At 42.1% G+C, this 17,975-nt stretch overlaps 1 long non-coding RNA gene across 1 annotated transcript in view; it reads left to right on the forward strand.

The window, feature by feature from the left end:
- Positions 1–4,255, forward strand: part of LOC120743002 — a 19,524-nt gene extending 15,269 nt beyond the window's left edge. The window contains exon 4 of the long non-coding RNA XR_005698014.1: positions 4,246–4,255. This is a non-coding gene — a long non-coding RNA (uncharacterized LOC120743002). The remainder of the gene's footprint in view (positions 1–4,245) is intronic.
- The last annotated feature ends 13,720 nt before the right edge of the window (positions 4,256–17,975 follow it).

The following is a 17,975-nucleotide window of genomic DNA, read 5'->3' on the forward strand; positions in this document are numbered from 1 at the left end:
AACAATTCTGCTGGTTAATTATTACTCGGCGACTGATGCCCAGATGTGTCACGGTCTCCTGGGGGTTATACAGTTGACCTCATGGGAGGGGGGAGCGGAGATGAGTACAAGAGAATGGGGTGCCAACTGTCCAGTCGTCGGGGTGGGGGGGGGGGGGGGGTCATTGTGTTATATCTTTCTCATCCCTATCCCCAAAGTAATGCAGTAGATCAGATTAGAACAAGAGTGGGCTGAATGGTGAAGCCTGTGAATAGAGTTTTTCAAAACATGACACAAAGGAATATAGAAACAGACAATGTGGATTTGCCAGGAATTTATTTCTGTAGGACGACTTGGTACATATGTTAGTTAGATGATCATTTTGGATGTTAACATTTATTTTGAGATCCCAGTTTGTGATTGTTTCAAACCATACACTGCAATATGCATACCCAAGGAATGGGGGATGGAGGAGGAATAACCCATAAGATAGCTCTTTTTGCTGATGATACTTTACTTTTTATTAAAAACCCACTTCTTTCCATCCCAGCACTTATGGAATGCCTACACAGGTATGGGTCAATCTCAGGATATAAGATTAATGAAAATAAATCAGAGGCAATGATGATATCTGGAGAATGGCCTATACAATCCAGACAACGATTTAGTTAACTGGGAGTTACACTCAGATAGTCTAAGCAACTATTTGAAGCCAAAAAGCTCCTTAGACAAATAAAGAAAGATATATCACGATGGGACATTCTACCCCTCTCTTTATTTGGAAGGGTTGAAGTGGTGAGGATGACTCTTTTGCCCCGCCTTTTGTTTCTATTCCAGTCATTGCCGGTAAGAGTTCCTGCTTCTACCTTCAATATGCTAAATAAAGACATTTCCAATCTGGTAGAAAAAGACACCCAGAATAAGACTTAAATGTTGCTACTCTCAAAAGAAAAAGGGGGTCTGGGGCTGCCAAACTTTAAATACTACTGGGCTGCACGGCTAAACGCAGTCGTGGCATGAATTAGAAATGACCAGGAAACTGGGTGAGTCCAGATAGAACAAAGTCGAGTTAAGAACAATCTTTGTCACCATTACCTTTCATTAATGCAAAATCCTCAAAAACCAAAAAGTAGAAAATGATTGGGTAAAACATACTGTGAAGGCATGGACAACAATAAGAAAAAAACTGGGGGGCCCTTTATCTGTCTCAAGGGGCCAGTGAGGGGCCAGATAGAATTCCTGCCTTCTGTGTGGGTCGGTGGCTTTAGTAGACGGGCCATGCGCCGCTCCTGCGCTGAATAAACATAGCCAATGAAGACCGCTACATCCCCATTCTCACTTTTGATGAGGTTAATTACACATCAGTGTCCAAATCGACTAAAACTACCACATCTCATTCCTTTATAACTATCGTAAAACTACATTTTAGACCAGCAACGAGACATTTTTTTAAAAAAAAGAAAAAAAATGCACACACCATTTGTCAGGAAGTCTGTTTAGGTTTGCAGTACCACTGTTAAAAAGAGGATTTAATATCCCAAAAGCCTCATCTGAAATCGGCTGCTACAGCATTGTGAGAAATGTTAATATTATTAATCGCGGGTGTTATGTTCTAACAGTAACCAGTGATAGGTGAAATCGTGAAGTAGCCAACTTTATTTTTTATGATTATTATAGATGTTTTAAGGCTGTAAAACCCCTCACTACACACTTTATACACTTATCTCAGACAGGCATGAACATTTTCACACTTTTCTTTCTTGTTTAAACTCTCAAAGTTCAAACCTTTGTAGAAAAATAAGTCCAGTATTATAGAATGAACCAAAGATCAAACCCTGTTTTCAGGTGCACAACACGGGAATAGAGCAGCTACCAGAGAATTCAACATTAATGAATCATTAATGAATCAATGAATCAGAAGCCCAACTTTTTGTGTGATGGTTAGCATCTTCCTCTGCCTTTTGGGTGCTACTGCAGGAGCCTTTGACGGTGCAAAATGTTTTGTCGACATTGTTGTGTTTGTTGGGGAGAAAACTTACAAACATACAGTGCAGCATTTCAGAGTCACACTGCTAGTGATCGATGTTTGCGATTCTGTACTGTACAGTAGGGAGGGCACGGAGGAGGTCGACAATGGCCTACAGCCGATCGGGACGCTGTAGGCCATTGTAGGCCTGTTCATTTTCATTTGTTGCCTCAAGGCAACGTGTGTGTGTGTACGTGTATTACTTATTGTTGTGGGGACACAAATCTGTTTACACACTCACATTGTAAGAACCAAGAAATGGTACCCCCAGCTGGTCCACTTCCTGGACATGATCATGGTTACCACCTGGCTGCTCAACAGAAGAGACTGTGAAGGCACTGGCACGGAGCAGAAAGACCAAATGAGACTCTATACCTTCAAATCATACGTTGCAGATGCCTCTGCATGTGTGGGAAGAGCCTGGAGAAGAAGAGAGGTCGTCCCAGCCAGTCCATTGCTAGCACATATGAGGAGAAGAGGAAGAAAAGACGCACAGCTCCCATTCCAGTCCAAGATGTCCGCCTGGATCAAACATCCCACTGGCTGATCATGACTGGGGACAAGGGACGATGCAGGTGTGTTAGGGTGCAATGGTCCACCAAAAGCAATGTGCCGCAAATGCAACGTGCACCTCTGCTTCACCCACGACCGCAAACTGCTTCCTGAGGGTCCACGCTGAATGAACAAGACATCCCTCAGAGATCCCTGATCCAACGTTGGATGTATTTTTATTGTTCTGTGAAATGTTTACATGTTTATTTGCTGTTTGTTTATTCGTTCATCCTTGTTGTACTATTATAATTATGTATTATAGAATAACTTGGTGTTTGACTACCCTTGTCGCACAGTGTTGCCTTGAAGCAACAAACCAATATCTGTTTTGGGGGGGGGGGGGGCCCCTAAATCTGCCCCAAAATAGGGTGAAATATTTTTTCCACAAAAATTAAAAAGTCATGCAGTAGAGGGTAAAGGGCCATGCCTGTAACACCCGTGTATTAGGGCTGGGCCATATATACCGCTATAATGTTAGGCAGCGATAAGAAAATTAAATATGGCGATAGAATATGAGTAAAACGTGCATGCGCAGTGCCTTTGTTTTCATACGCACATTACGGAAAAAGCAGTGATGGAGAACGAAAAGAGCGAAAGCGCCTCGTTGAATGAAACAGATGAACCAGAACTGGTTTGTAAAAATGCTGCAGCTTCAGTGGTGTGGAACTGGTTTAGCTTTCGTCCGTCAGATACACAACAAAGCACTATTTTTGGTAGAGCATGCTAGCGGGCCGTCGTTATTACCGTGTTGTTTGGAAAATGAGGCACACTTAAAATCCTTTGATTTTCTGAAAAATCAACAGTGCCCCTTATAATTCTTGTGTATGAACTCTGGTTGTGTTTACTGACCTCGAAACGATTTTATGTGCACGGCGCTCGAAAATCTGTCAAATGTTTCAGTACGACTTTGCTAAGCTACGAAGCCGCACCGCTTGATGGATTGTCGGAGCATTACGACTACCGTAGGCGGAGCCTGGTGGAATGTGAGTGAAGTTGGCCCCCCCACCTTCTTCAAATCCAACAAAAGTGGTATCAAACGTTTGTGCTACGTTTGTGCTGGTTTGTGCTGCAAAAATTTTCGTTTGTGCTACTATCATTTTAAAGATATTAATAGAAATTTCTAGAGGTCATCAGAGGTCAACCAGCCCCCCCACATTACTCAAATCAAACAAAATGGGTGTCAATCAACTGTGCTATGTTTGTGCTGGTTTGTGCTGCTAAAATTTTCGTTTGTGCTGCCTCTGTTTTAAAGATATTAATGAAAAGGTAAAGGTCAAAAGGTCAACCAGCCCCCCCACATTACCCAAATCCCGCAAAATTGATGTTAAACGTTTGTGCTACGTTTGTGCTGGTTTGTGCTGCAGAAATTTTTGTTTGTGCTGCTATTATTTTAAAGATATTAGCAAAAATTTCTAGAGGTCAACCAGCCCCCCCATATTAATGGAATCAAACAAAATTGATGTCAAACGTTTGTGCTGCAAAAATGTTTGTTTGTGCTGCTAACATTTAAAACATTTTAATAAAATAACGTCTTGATGCGTGCTTAATCATCCAGGTAAGTAAATCCCAAAAGGTTGATTCTGTTCATCTGGACGTTTTCAGTTGGAGAAACGTTTCGTCACTCATCCAAGTGACTTCTTCAGTCTCAGCTGACTGCAGGTTTCCCCAACCTTATAAACACATGTGAGTGAAATTGGCCCCCCTACCTTCTTCAAATCGAACAAATTGATGTCAAACATTTGTCCTGCAAATTATTTTGTTTGTGCAGGTTATGTTTCCCTAATTTTGTAAACAATACATGTACAGTGAGAGAGAGATATTACATCTGTCTTCACTTGCATCCCAGTCATAGAAGCGTTGGAGGTCGTTCATAAGAGATTACAGGATCATCCCAACCTCAGCAACAGGACCACTCTCAGCACTGATCAGTTGTGTTTGCTTTTGGAACTGTGTCTTAATTCCACCTATTTTGCATAAGGGTCAGTACAGGCAGAAATCTAGGTGTGCCGTGGGTTCCCACAGGCCCCTGCTCAAAGTCACCAAACCAGTTCGTAAGCAGGTACAGGTGTGGCCAGAAGGGTCCTCAGAGGCACTGCTTTTCCACCACAGGCTGCCACACACGACAACACCACAGACTTTCAGGAATATACAGAAACTGTCACTGCCTACATCCCAAAATGCATCGATGATGTCACAGAGACCAGGACTATCACTGTCCGGGCCAATCAGAAACCATGGCTCACAGGTCAGGTTTAAATGCTCCTAAGGTTGAAAAATGCAAGCCTTCAGAGCCGGGAATTAGGTGAGTCTAAGAACAGCAAGGGCAAACCTGTCACGTGGCATCAGCTACAGCAAAGCTTCAGCGACAGCAGAAATACTTGGAGGCAGTGGCAAGGAATACAAACCATCACAGACTACAAGCCCACTCTACAGACCGTGGTGACACAATCCCCAGACAGTGTGTGGAGATCCCTTTCCAAAATCAGTACACGCAAAGCTCCAGGTCCTGATAACATCCTTGGACAAGCACTGCAGGACTATGCTGTGGAACTCACAAATGTCTTCACAGACATCTTTAACACATCACTAGGGTCAGGCCGTCGTTCCCACATGCCTCAAAGCCTCCACCATCATTACTGTACCCAAGAAGTCATCTATCTCCTGCTTTAAGGACTACCGTCCTGTCAAACTCACCTCCATCATTATTAAGTTAAGTGCTTTGAACGGTTAGTCATGCATCAAATCAAATTATCGCTTTCCCCCAACCTGGATCCATTTCAGTTCGCATACCGGTCAAAACGCTCAACCGATGATGGAATTTCAACTGCCCCTCACTCAGCCCTCACACATCTGAACACTAGAGACTCATATGTCAGAGTGCTGTTCATAGACTTCAGTTCAGCATTCAACACCATCATTCCCCAGCAACTCATTCACAAACTGGATCTGCTGGGGATCAGCACCTTGCTGTATAACGGGCTGCTAGATTTCTTGACAGGAAGACAGCAGACAGTACGGGTCGACAGCAACACCTCCAGCCCAAGAACACGGAATACGGGGGCTCCCCAAGGATGTGTGTTGAGCTCCCTTCTCTTCACTCTGCTGACCCACGACGAGATCTACTACAGGGGTGAAGTTAACCATCTGCCAGAGTGGTACAGCAACAACAACCTGTCCCTGAATGTGGAGAAGACCAACAGCGACTCTACTTCCTCTGCAAACTGAGAAGCACAAGAGATTCAACCCCCATTATGAGCACCTTTTACAGAGGCACAGTTGAGAGTATCCTCACCAGCTGCATCACTGTGTGGTATGACTCCTGCATTGGGTTCTGCAGGAAAAAATGACAACGGGTAGTGAGAGCAGCCGAGAGCATTGTGGGGACCTCTCTTGCCTCCCTCCCCAGGAGATCTACTGCACCTGTCTCATCTGGAAGGTCCTCTCCATTACAGGTGACTCCACTCATCCCTTCAACAGCATCTTCAGTTTGCTGCCATCAGGAAGGATACTGAAGAGCCTCCGGGCCAGAACCAGCAGACTGAGAGACAGCTTCGTCCATTGGGCTGTCAGGATGCTGACCATCTCTGAATCGAGAAGGGGGGCCCAAGGGTACATCTTTTTCCATCTTACAATGCTGTGATTGTAGCCATTCCCCACTTTCTGTGAATGGTACTCATGGCCATTGATCAGTAGGCTTTGATTAGTTGTCATTGATCAATGGTCATAAGAATTTGCATGCTAACAATCATGGAACTAACCCCCCAGCACATTGTTCATTCAGTGGCTCTAGTTTCCTTCACTATGCAAATGTACTGTTTATAAGGTTGGGGAAACCTACAGTCAGCTGAGACTGAAGAAGTCACTTGGATGAGTGACGAAACGTTTCTCCAACTGAAAATGTCCAGATGAACAGAATCAACCTTTTGGGATTTACTTACCTGGATGATTAAGCACGCATCAAGACGTTATTTTATTAAAAATTTTAAAATGTTAGCAGCACAAACAAACATTTTTGCAGCACAAACCAGCACAAACGTTTGACATCAATTTTGTTGGATTTGAAGAAGGTGGGGGGGCCAACTTCACTCACATCCTGGTGGAGTGATACGTACTGTGCTTCAACATAATATTACCGTATTGTGTGTGTATGACCTCTTTTTAAGTTTTGTGGATATTATACATGGTTATGCTGAGGATATGTCGGCCAATTTCCACTGGAAATGCCTTTTGGTTAAACTGTCAGCGAGGAATTTGCACTGTTACATTTTTATATAACTTTAATGCACATAAAAAAACAGCTGCTTGTTTAAGTGAAAACACATTGATGGGATTTTTCTTTTTTTTGCACTAATAAAGTTGTGGAGTTGTAAAGTATTCTTTCTCATTTCAATTATATCGTCAGTTATATCGTTATCACAAATTTTCAAATGTATATCGTGATAAATATTTTTGGCCATACTGCCCTACCCTACCGTGTACGTTAAAACCTGTTTCAGCACTTGGGCCATGACTGTCTTTATACTGACTAATACTCCTCTGCACCTCAGTGTCAGGAAACAGACAGGAACATTTTAATAAATAAGTTGCTTTATGTGTTGCTGTTGCACTTTTGACCAAATCATAGACATGTGAAGCTCTGATTACTTGTTTCTCAATAATAATCTCCCCTATCACTCCACAAAACATCTAATGAATGGGTGAGGGCTGTTAAAATAAGGTCTGCATTTTTTCTGCTCATCCACAAACACATCCTGGGAGAAGACAGGCGCGAGGGCACGGGAATGAGCGAAGCAGTCGGTTCTGGAGGGCAGTGCGCATGAACGTGTCTGTGCTGGTGCATGTACAGGAACAAGCAGAGCTTGAAGTAACTTGAAGTAAAAGTAAAGGCAAATAGGCGGAGCGGTTAGTGCTTCGTTTGTGCAGATTTGTGCAGGTAAAATGATCGTTTCTGCTGCTTTGATTTTTGAAATAGTAAACTTTATTTTATAGATCATTCAAAGGTCACCATCCCCCCAGACTGCTCCAAAACTGCTTTGTTTGTGCAGATTTGTGCAGGTAAAATTATTGTTTGTGCTGCTACAATTTCTGAGATATAACAGTTTTAATTTTTACGGCCTACACTGTATAACACCAATGTCTGTGGCGGTGTGGCACTTTTATAGAAGATTGTCCACTTCTTTCAGGCTTGCTGCGTATTTAGTTTTATGAATGTTTTGTATGTTTCTGTACATTTTAGTAAACCAATTTAGTCAGCGGAAAGGTTGATATTTCTGTTACCAGTGCAGAAACGTACACACGGTAGTTTTCATTTTTTTCTGTGTAAAACTGAGTTGAAGTGATTGACGTAAATTATTTTTTTTACATATCCAGTTTGTCTCTATGATTTTGTTTTTAATTATATATGTTCATTATTATTAATGTAGCTGTCTCAGAAAAAAAATATGCTTGCTTTCACATTAATTTCAAGTGTTATTTGAGTATGCACCTAGGTTTCTATGGAACGCCAGGACTGCCATAATGAATTAATTAAATACACCATTAAATAATTAATTAAATGTGGCAATAATTAATTAAAATTGGAATTAATTAATTAAATAAATAGTTATGACACATGTAATTAATTAATTATTGACACATTTAATTAACTATTTATGTATTTCACATTTTAATTAATTATTGACACATTTAATTAATTAATTATTGACACATTTAATTAATTATTTATGTATTTCACATTTCAATTAATTATTGAGACATTTAATTAATTATTTAATGATATATTTATTTATTTCATTTTGGCAGTCCTGGCGCCTGGCTCTCATCTTGAATTAATTTTATCTGTCAGCCTCACCCATCAAGCTCAGGGGGCGGGGTTAACGCTGCCCATGCAGCTTCTCTAACATTTGATTGGTTGCCGTGCAAAGTAAGTCAAATCAGGTCGAGCCTAGATAATCGATTGCTTGTGTAGACTTGGGGCAGCCAGGTATCCCAGAATGCAGATCAAATCACAGGCAGCAATGGTGGTGGTGTAGTTTTAAAATACCCCGTTTTTCTGTCACCAGCTACACTTTTAACAGTGTTTTAGCCGCGAATGTCGCGCCGTATGTCTGGTCAGGTTGTCTGGTCAGGTTGTCAACATGAACCGGGATGTTCGTCTCCTCCTGAAGGCCCGCAACACTGCCTTTAGGTCAGGAGATGCACACGCCTACAGTACAGCCAGGGCTAATCTAAAGAAGGGCATCAAAAAAGCCAAACACCATTACAAAAAGAAGGTAGAAGAACACTTCTCCAACTCCAACCCCCGACGCATGTGGCAAGGACTCCAGACCATCACAGACTACAGGACCACCAAACCCTCCCCCGCATCCTCTGATGTCTCCTTCCTCAACGAGCTCAACAACTTTTATGCTCGTTTTGAGCGAGGGAACCCCACAACCACAACCAAAGCAGACATGACGCCAGACCACCAACCTCTGACTCTCTCCCCCACCGATGTAGGAGCGGTGCTGAGCAGGATCAATGTCCACAAGACTGCAGGCCCTGATGGCATCCCCGGGCGTGTTCTCAGAGCGTGTTCTGGGGAGCTTGCAGGAGTGCTCACAGACATATTCAATCTGTCCTTGGCCCACACTGTGGTACCAGCCTGCTTCAAATCCACCTCCATCGTCCCGATACCCAAAAACTCCAACCCATCTTGCCTCAATGATTACCGCCCAGTAGCACTCACCCCCATCATCACTAAGTGCTTAGAGCGACTGGTCCTAGCACACTTCAAATCCTGTCTCCCCCCCACCAATTTGCATACCGCCAGAACAGGAGCACAGAGGATGCAGTCTCCATCGCACTGCACTCTGTCCTCTCACACCTGGACAACAACAACACCTACGCCAGAATGCTGTTTATAGACTTCAGTTCAGCATTCAATACAATCCACCCCTCACAACTCATCAGGAAACTGACAGACCTGGGCATCAGTTCCCTCATCTGCAAATGGTTACTGGACTTCCTGACCAACCGCCCCCAACATGTCCGGCTGGATAACCACTGCTCATCTACCATCACAATGAACACCGGTGTACCACAAGGCTGTGTGATGAGCCCTTTCCTCTACTCCCTCTTCACCCACGACTGCAGACCTGCTGATGGTTCCAACACCATCATTAAGTTTGCAGATGACACCACGGTGATTGGCCTCATCAGTGACAACGATGAGGCCGCCTACAGGGAGGAGGTGGATCGTCTGGCTGAGTGGTGCGACAGAAACAACCTGCTGCTTAACACCGAGAAGACCAAGGAGCTCATCGTGGACTACAGGAGGAATGCTGACCCACATCCACCCATCCACATTAAGGGGACGGCTGTGGAGCGTGTGAGCAGCTTCAAGTTCCTGGGAGTCCACATCTCCGAGGATCTCACCTGGACGACCAACTGCTCCAAGCTGGTCAAGAAGGCTCACCAGCGCCTCTTCTTCTTGAGGACTCTGAGGAAGAACCACCTGTCCTCAGACATCCTGGTGAACTTCTATCGCTGCACCATCGAGAGCATCCTGACCAACTGTATAACAGTCTGGTACGGGAACTGCTCTGCCTCGGACCGGAAGGCGTTGCAGAGGGTCGTGAAAACTGCCCAGCGCATCGCCGGAGCACCACTTCCTGCCATAAAAGACATCTACAGGAAGCGGTGTCTGAAAAGGGCTGGGAAAATCATCAAAGACCCCAGTCACCCATCAAATGGACTCTTCACCCTCCTGCCCTCTGGGAGGCGCCACAGGAGCCTACGGACTAAGACCACCAGGTACCGGAACAGCTTCTTCCCCACAGCTGTCAGACTCCTGAACTCTGCCTCCTGACATCTGACCCACGTTAAACTCATGGACTGAACATACACACAATGGACAACTGTACCCTCAAACACACAATAATAACATGGACTGAACCACCACTCACAACCACCAGCACTTTATATAGCCTCTGTAGAAACTATCTACACCCTCACTTATCTTAACTGCACTACTGTATAGCTCTGTGTAAATAATCATTCTGTACATTCGATAATCTTTAATCCTACAACTGTTTACAACTTGCATAGTTCCCATTTCTGTATAGCTGTATATCTCAGATTCTGTAAAGTTATTTATTTCATATTCTGTATAGTTTTTCATATTTATATCCTGTTCATAGCCTGTTCATAGCTTGTACTCACTACAGCCTGTACATACTTATAGTTATAGAATATTCACAACATACTTCATACCGTGTACATTATAACATTCCATAATAGACCCATTTCTGTAATATACTCACATATCTATATTATTGCTAATATACATTGTAATATATCTATATCACTAAAGCACTTCTGGATGGATGCAAACTGCATTTCGTTGCCCTGTACCTGTGCATGTGCAATGACAATAAAGTTGAATTCTATTCTATTCTATTCTATTCTAACATAGAACATGTTTGCAAAAGTGCTCAGATGTTTTCAGAGATTTCACTAGCTCTGCTAACAATTAGCATGCAGAGTGCACCCAGGGGGTTACGTTAACCGGTTTGTTTACATATTCCACTCTCCGTGTTCCACATGTTGCATTCGTTTTTTAATAGTTATTCAACTGTATTCTAAGCACCAGCTGTCTGTTAGAATGTGATTTTTTTCTCTCTCTCTCATTTTTTTTTTTTTTTTTGGTTTTTCGGTCATGTTATGTTTACCTGTCAAAGGCTTGTTACAAACTATGAAACACATCGTGCAGACTTCTGGATGTTAGAAGGAAACTAATACTGCTCATGAAGGAGACTAAAGGCAGGAAGGTGTCCTTTAAAACTAAACATGTTAATAGGACCTCCCTATTTATATCATAGTTTATGATATAGCACGTGTATTTCAGTAATAGCCTGCTGATTTCAGTGTAGTGGTGAACAGTCGCACAGCTCACGTAGGCGTTATCTGTGATACTCCTTGACTATAATTTATCCAAGTTAACTTCAGTTAACCATTCAGACAGTTCTTTTGCAATGAAAAACATAAACACCCATGCTGGTGTAGGTTTCCTCAGTGCCAGCTGTTAACATTATAGCTGCTTATGCAGTAACCATGGTAACCACGACTGAGCGGCTGGATCGACGGAGGTCAGACAACAATTTTACATGTATGATCTTAAAACAGGACACAGCCACTATACGTGCTGGCCTCATATCAAATGTGAAGGCAGACTGAGTCTATGTTTGACGTTTTTTATATCTAATCTTCCTTTTCAAACATTTAAACAGCAGCGAGTCTGCAGCTGAGGGAATACAAACTCAAATTGTCGGAACAGGTTTGCTCGTTTCTTGGATTCATTTGGTGATTTATTAAATGTATAACTGTTATTCTAATCTGCTGCCGAGTCTCTTACACTTTTCTTTATGCTGTATATTTTCACGTCTCTGGAATAGTTGGAAGTTAGATAGTCAGCTGGGAAACTTTGTGTTAACTCATGGAGCTGAGGATATCGTGGATATCGTGGATATGCTGACCTCGCTGCGTGGTGTACAGAGCGAGGTCAGCATGATTAATATTCACAATAAAAATATTAGCCGAACATCATGAAGTCTGTATGTGTTTCATAGTGTCGAACAACCTTTGTACAGTTAAAGCCAGCAGTTACTACATGACGGAAACACCAACGTTATCTCTTTTATGCGTCTATACACAGGTCACGCTGATTACTGAACAAAAACCCAAAGATCAGATGTTAAACAGATTTATTTGCTCTCTCTCCTCCTTAAACATGTTTTTAATGTTAGTTATAATTCAGAATTGGCGACTGAAACACGTAGGACACATAAGAACATCAGGAAATAAAACACCGATAAATATAACCTCAGTAAAAGAAGTCAGCGGGGGTTACTACAGCTGTGTACCGGGGCCTGCGCTTTGTCGGTGGGATTGCTTGCGAGGCGAGCGGGTCTATCCCACGCTTTGCCGTGAGACTGGGCTGACATCTCCGAAATCATCGAAGCACTTTTGCAAAGAGGCTGTATCTTGACAAACCGACCAGACACATGAAGATTAAACCACTACATTCTCGGCTAAAAAAATATTAAAACGGTATTTGGTGACACACAAACAGGGTTTTTCAAAGTTCAGTTCTGTTAGCTTCCACATGCCGGCTGTTGTGTGCTAGAAACAATGGCCACCAGGCCAAAGCAATGGTTTTGACTCGATCAGTGTTAACCCCGCCCCCTGAGTTTGATGGGTGAGGCTGACAGATAAAATTATTTCATGATGAGAGCCAGGCGCCAGCACTGCCAAAATGAAATAAATAAATATATCATTAAATAATTAATTAAATGTGTCAATAATTAATTAAATGCGTCAATAATTAATTAAATGTGTCAATAATTAATTAAAATGTGAAATACATAAATAATTAATTAAATGTGTCAATAATTAATTAATTAAATGTGTCATAACTATTTATTTAATTAATTAATTCCAATTTTAATTAATTATTTAATGGTGTATTTAATTAATTCATTATGGCAGTCCTGGCGCTCCATAGGGTTCCCACCTACATGTAGAAAATTGAATATCCCACAGCACCTAGGCCAGGGTTCTTTAACCTGCTGTAAAGCCACATGTGGCTCTCTGGCCCCTCCACTGTGGCTCTTATAAAACCAAGTAAGTTATGTTTTATTATAAAGACAACAAGAAAGGGTTGTTAGCAGTTTTTGTTTTTTATGAAATATATGCATTCACAGAAAGTACAAGGCTTTTAAGAGTGATTTAATGTTTCTTAGCTTCAAAACTATTTGCTGTAAATTTCAGGTTGGTTTCCCATCTTTCCTAATTTTTAATTTTTATGGAAATAACTCACTTAGCTGGCTTCATTTTAACAAATACTTTTCCAGATGTAAAGGTTAGGTGATTCATTTTGTTCTAAAATCTAAAGATAAACATTTTTATTTACATTTCAATAGCTTTCATGTTACAACAACTCATTTTGTAGATATTTATAAGCTTTCTTTTTTAGCCTCGAGGAGATGACCTGATGCAAGTTATTGAAGGCTTCAGACAGCGATGGGGGTTGAGTCACTTTCTCATCACTGCTCCTGAGGACAATCACTGTGATTAATTCAACTGCAAAGGTTGGTACTCTGTCATCCTTCAGGGCGTCATCGACCATCAGTTCTGGTAAGCATACTATGATCTACTCATTATGAAAAACTGAAAGGAAAAAAACATACATTTTAATGCCTCAAACGTTTATACAGAGCTGTGTAGAGTAGCCAAAACTCTAGTATTGTAGCTCCACAATACCATTTCTACATAGAAGCAAAAAGTAGTAGTTGCAAGTAACTGTTTGAACAGTACTGTGATGATCTTTTTGTGTTGTTTTCCTTCAGTCTCTCTGCTTTCAGGAATCTGTTTCCCTGTGCATTTAAACTCACTTTACTTGTATTGTTTTTTTATGGAACATATTTTTTAAATGATTACCATTAAATCAATGAGTGACCCTTTATAAATATTTCATAAGTAATCAAGTGTTGCTTAATGTAGTGGTGAACAGTTACTTTTTCACTAATACTATAATAGTAACAAAAATATGTTGCAGTAAAACTCTTAAAAACTTTTTGAAAAAGTTTCCATAAGGAAATGTACCCACCTCACCATCAGCTTTCATATATTTTATTAGAACATATTGCATTTTCTTGCACCCATAGCCAGACCAAACAGTATTGTTTGACTGATGGCCCAATTTTGCTTTAAGTTATAGTGTTATTCACATTTGGCCTAATAATGATGGTAAATGGCCTGTATTTATATAGCGCTTTACTAGTCCCTAAGGACCCCAAAGCGCTTTACACATCCAATCATCCACCCATTCACACACTGGTGATGGCGGCCACAGCCACCCTGGGGCGCACTGACAGAGGCGAGGCTGCCGGACACTGGCACCACCGGGCCCTCTGACCACCACCAGTAGGCAACAGGTCAAGTGTCTTGCCCAAGGACACAACGATTGAGACTGTCGGAGCCGGGGCTCGAACCAGCAACCTTCTGATTACAAGGCAAACTCCCAACTATTGAGCCACGATCGCCCCAATGATCCTTATTGCTGTTTTAGAGAGGAGAGGTGCTTCAAAGGATAGTTGTAGATTTCTGTCAGAATCTGCAGATTACACAGTACAAATAAAATGTTGACGTTCTCCAACGTTGTCTTCCCAACAGTTTCACTGACATCTACACTGTTTGGCCAGGAAGCGTTCGCGATGCCAGGGTTCTCAAGAATTGTGAGATATACACAATGGCAGAGAGAGGGGAGCTATTTCCACCAGTCAGTATCTTTGAACACAGTGAATTGTAATTAAAATTATTTTACCATTCTTCCTTGTTCATGTGTGTCACCTTGTAGTCACGTTATCTTAGGTTACAGAAGAAATCATGGGTGTTGAAGTTCCAGTCATGCTGCTTGGTGACCCTGCAGATCCCCTGCGAAGCTGGCTGCTGAAGGGATACGCAGATACAGGAACCCTAACTGAAGAACAACAATACTTCAACGAGCGACACAGCAGAGCCAGGATGACAGTGGAGTGTGCATTTGGCCGACTTGAGGGTCGGTGGAGGTGCCTTGGGAAACATCTTGATGTGGACAGCCACACTGTTCCCACAATAATAAGTGCATGCTGCACACTCCACAGTTTGTGTGAAAAACACGATGAAGCCTACCGAAGGAGGCATCTTACCAGATGTTCAGCCAGTGGGAATCAGAGAGGTGCTGACCCAGTTTTTTCATAGTCAACGTCAAGGCACAAAAGCTGTGGGAGTTGGGAGTTCGCCTTGTAATCGGAAGGTTGCTGGTTCGAGCCCCGGCTTGGACAGTCTCGGTCGTTGTGTCCTTGGGCAAGACACTTCACCCGTTGCCTACTGGTGGTGGTCAGAGGGCCCGGTGGCGCCAGTGTCCGGCAGCCTCGCCTCTGTCAGTGCGCCCCAGGGTGGCTGTGGCTACGATGTAGCTGCCGTCACCAGTGTGTGAATGGGTGGATGACTGGATATGTAAAGCGCTTTGGGGTCCTTAGGGACTAGTGAAGCGCTATATAAATACAGGCCATTTACCTCATGGTCAATAAAGCTGAGCTTGAACTTTAAGTGGTGCATTCACAAAATGTCAAATAAAGTATTCAAAGTTATTTTTGTATGAAAAAATAACTTTTTTCATAAAAAGTTATTTTGTTATGAAACACACATCAAAATTTTTATTTATTAAGACCCGAACTCTTCCGTGGCATGCATTTTAAATTTCTCTTTGATCTTTGGGTATATTGGGACCCGATGAATGTAAAAACAAAGAATTACCAGATTATTTTTTTTTACCTGACTTTTTGAGATCCACATATGAGGATATTCGTTTAAAATTTTGATAGAGCAGTGGCAGTATAACGTCGTCTTAAGTGGATATCAGGCCCCTGTAGAGCAAAATTAAGTATTTTGGTCTAGACAACCCAAAATGTGACGTCCACATATGTGGACGCCAGGTCCTAGGAGGTTAAAGTAGTTTAAGCCTGTTCATCTGGAGGAGGGTAGGGTGACTTTATAGGCCTGGTTAAAGGATGCATGCTGAGCCTGATCTCGAGGGTTTGGTCGTTCTGGTCTAAAGGGCTGACTAGGATTGTGAGATGGTGGAAGGGCATTACCAAAAGGAAGAGGTTGAACTAAATCTTGTTGGAAAGACAGAGACTGATTGGACATATCAAATGGTGGAGACTGAGATAAAGCCATGGGGTATGGAGGGGAATGAATGAGTGAAGATTGTGTTGGGCAGTAAAGATGTGGAGCTTGTACTGCCTGCTGGTAGAAAGGTGGTTGTTGGCGTGTGATAAGCTGGGTCAACATGGAGGGAACTTTAAGATCGTGCTCATGTTGAGCTGCTTGCATCTTCAACAGAAGCTCCGACTCATCATTCTTCAAGGAGTTTGTAATCTTGTCCGCAAATATTTCCAAAGTTGACTCCATCTTTGACTTTCTCTTCCTGCTCTTGGCAGATGTATGTGTAAAGAGAATAGTTGTTTGTGTTATTTCATTTTTATGTTCAAGGATAGAGGGAATTTTCATATGCAGTTCTTGTACACACCTTGGAGAAATGAGAACATCACCAAAATAGTATAGGTCAGAAATTAAGAGTGTAGGGTATTTGATCATTTGGGTCAGCTCATGGTTTTTATTTGAAAAACATTGCACAATCTACAGTATGTCTTGCATTCCAATCTCTCCCTTCTCTCTCATTGACAAAATGAGTAGTATTAATTAGAAGATACGTGTGTGCTTTATCCATGCTTAGGAATCCAGAGTAAAATTGAACTCTTAGGGATACATTATTTTGCCTTGTGAGGTCTCGACATGACACTTTACTTAAAAAATGTTTTTTCTAATAGGATAATGAAAAGTTTGCAACAACAATTTTCTATTTAATATATGGGTTACTTACTTCTGGTGTATGCATTCTTTTTTATGCATTCTTTATCTGCGCTGACTGCAGATGAACTTTCCTTTGAGGCAGAATCAAATGTCAGCAACACAGGAGTACCATCACCCAGTGTACAGGCACCTTTTGAAAATACAAATATACAATCATACAACCTATTAAAATGCTATGTACATGGTTACAGCTGATGTAGTTCAGCCTTCATTTATAATTTCGCTATTGCTGACATATAGAATGTTCTCAATTTTTGTTCAGTAATTTATTCAGTTATGTTATGTGTTTAGACGTGGGTTATACAGAACGTTTAATGTAACGTTACTTGCACCCACAATTTTATTCTCCACACATGACTACAACAAAGTACAAGTTAGCATACCTTTTTCACTGTTGAGGCTGAAAGCTGGACTAGCGATAGCCCCTGGACTTTCAGGCTGTTCTTCCGCTGTTTCAATGGAGCTATTGATCAGCTCTATTGGCTGACAGATGGGTTTGTCGCCCAAAACACAGTCAAGCTCATCATGAAACGGCAGGTGACTCGACCACGTCCGCTTTGTTTGTTTATATCTTTAGCTTCTTTAAACTTGGCTCTGAGGCTCTTCACTTTCCTCTGACACTGTAGCCACGTTCACCTGTGTTCAACCATTTCTTTGGCAATGCACTCCAACACAGCCCGGTTACAATACGACGCTTCAAGTTTAGCTTGAATAGAATTGTCTCCCCATATGCTAATCCAGACCCTCCCAAAGTGTGGGGCCCGCCCCCTGGGGGGCGGGGGGCGCGCAGATCCATTGCAGGGCGCGGTATGAAAAGGGGGGGAAAAAAACAAAACGCTTGGACACTGCTAGCACGGGGGCCACAGAAACGCAAAGCAGGAGATGAAGCATCGCTGAATATGTTTCCAAACCAACTTCATTCTAAGCCAAAGACTAGAAAATATGCTGAAGCAAATCTTCT

This window comes from Simochromis diagramma, unplaced genomic scaffold (genome assembly GCF_900408965.1).
Source record: "Simochromis diagramma unplaced genomic scaffold, fSimDia1.1 OVJJ01000005.1, whole genome shotgun sequence".
NCBI lineage: Eukaryota > Metazoa > Chordata > Actinopteri > Cichliformes > Cichlidae > Simochromis > Simochromis diagramma.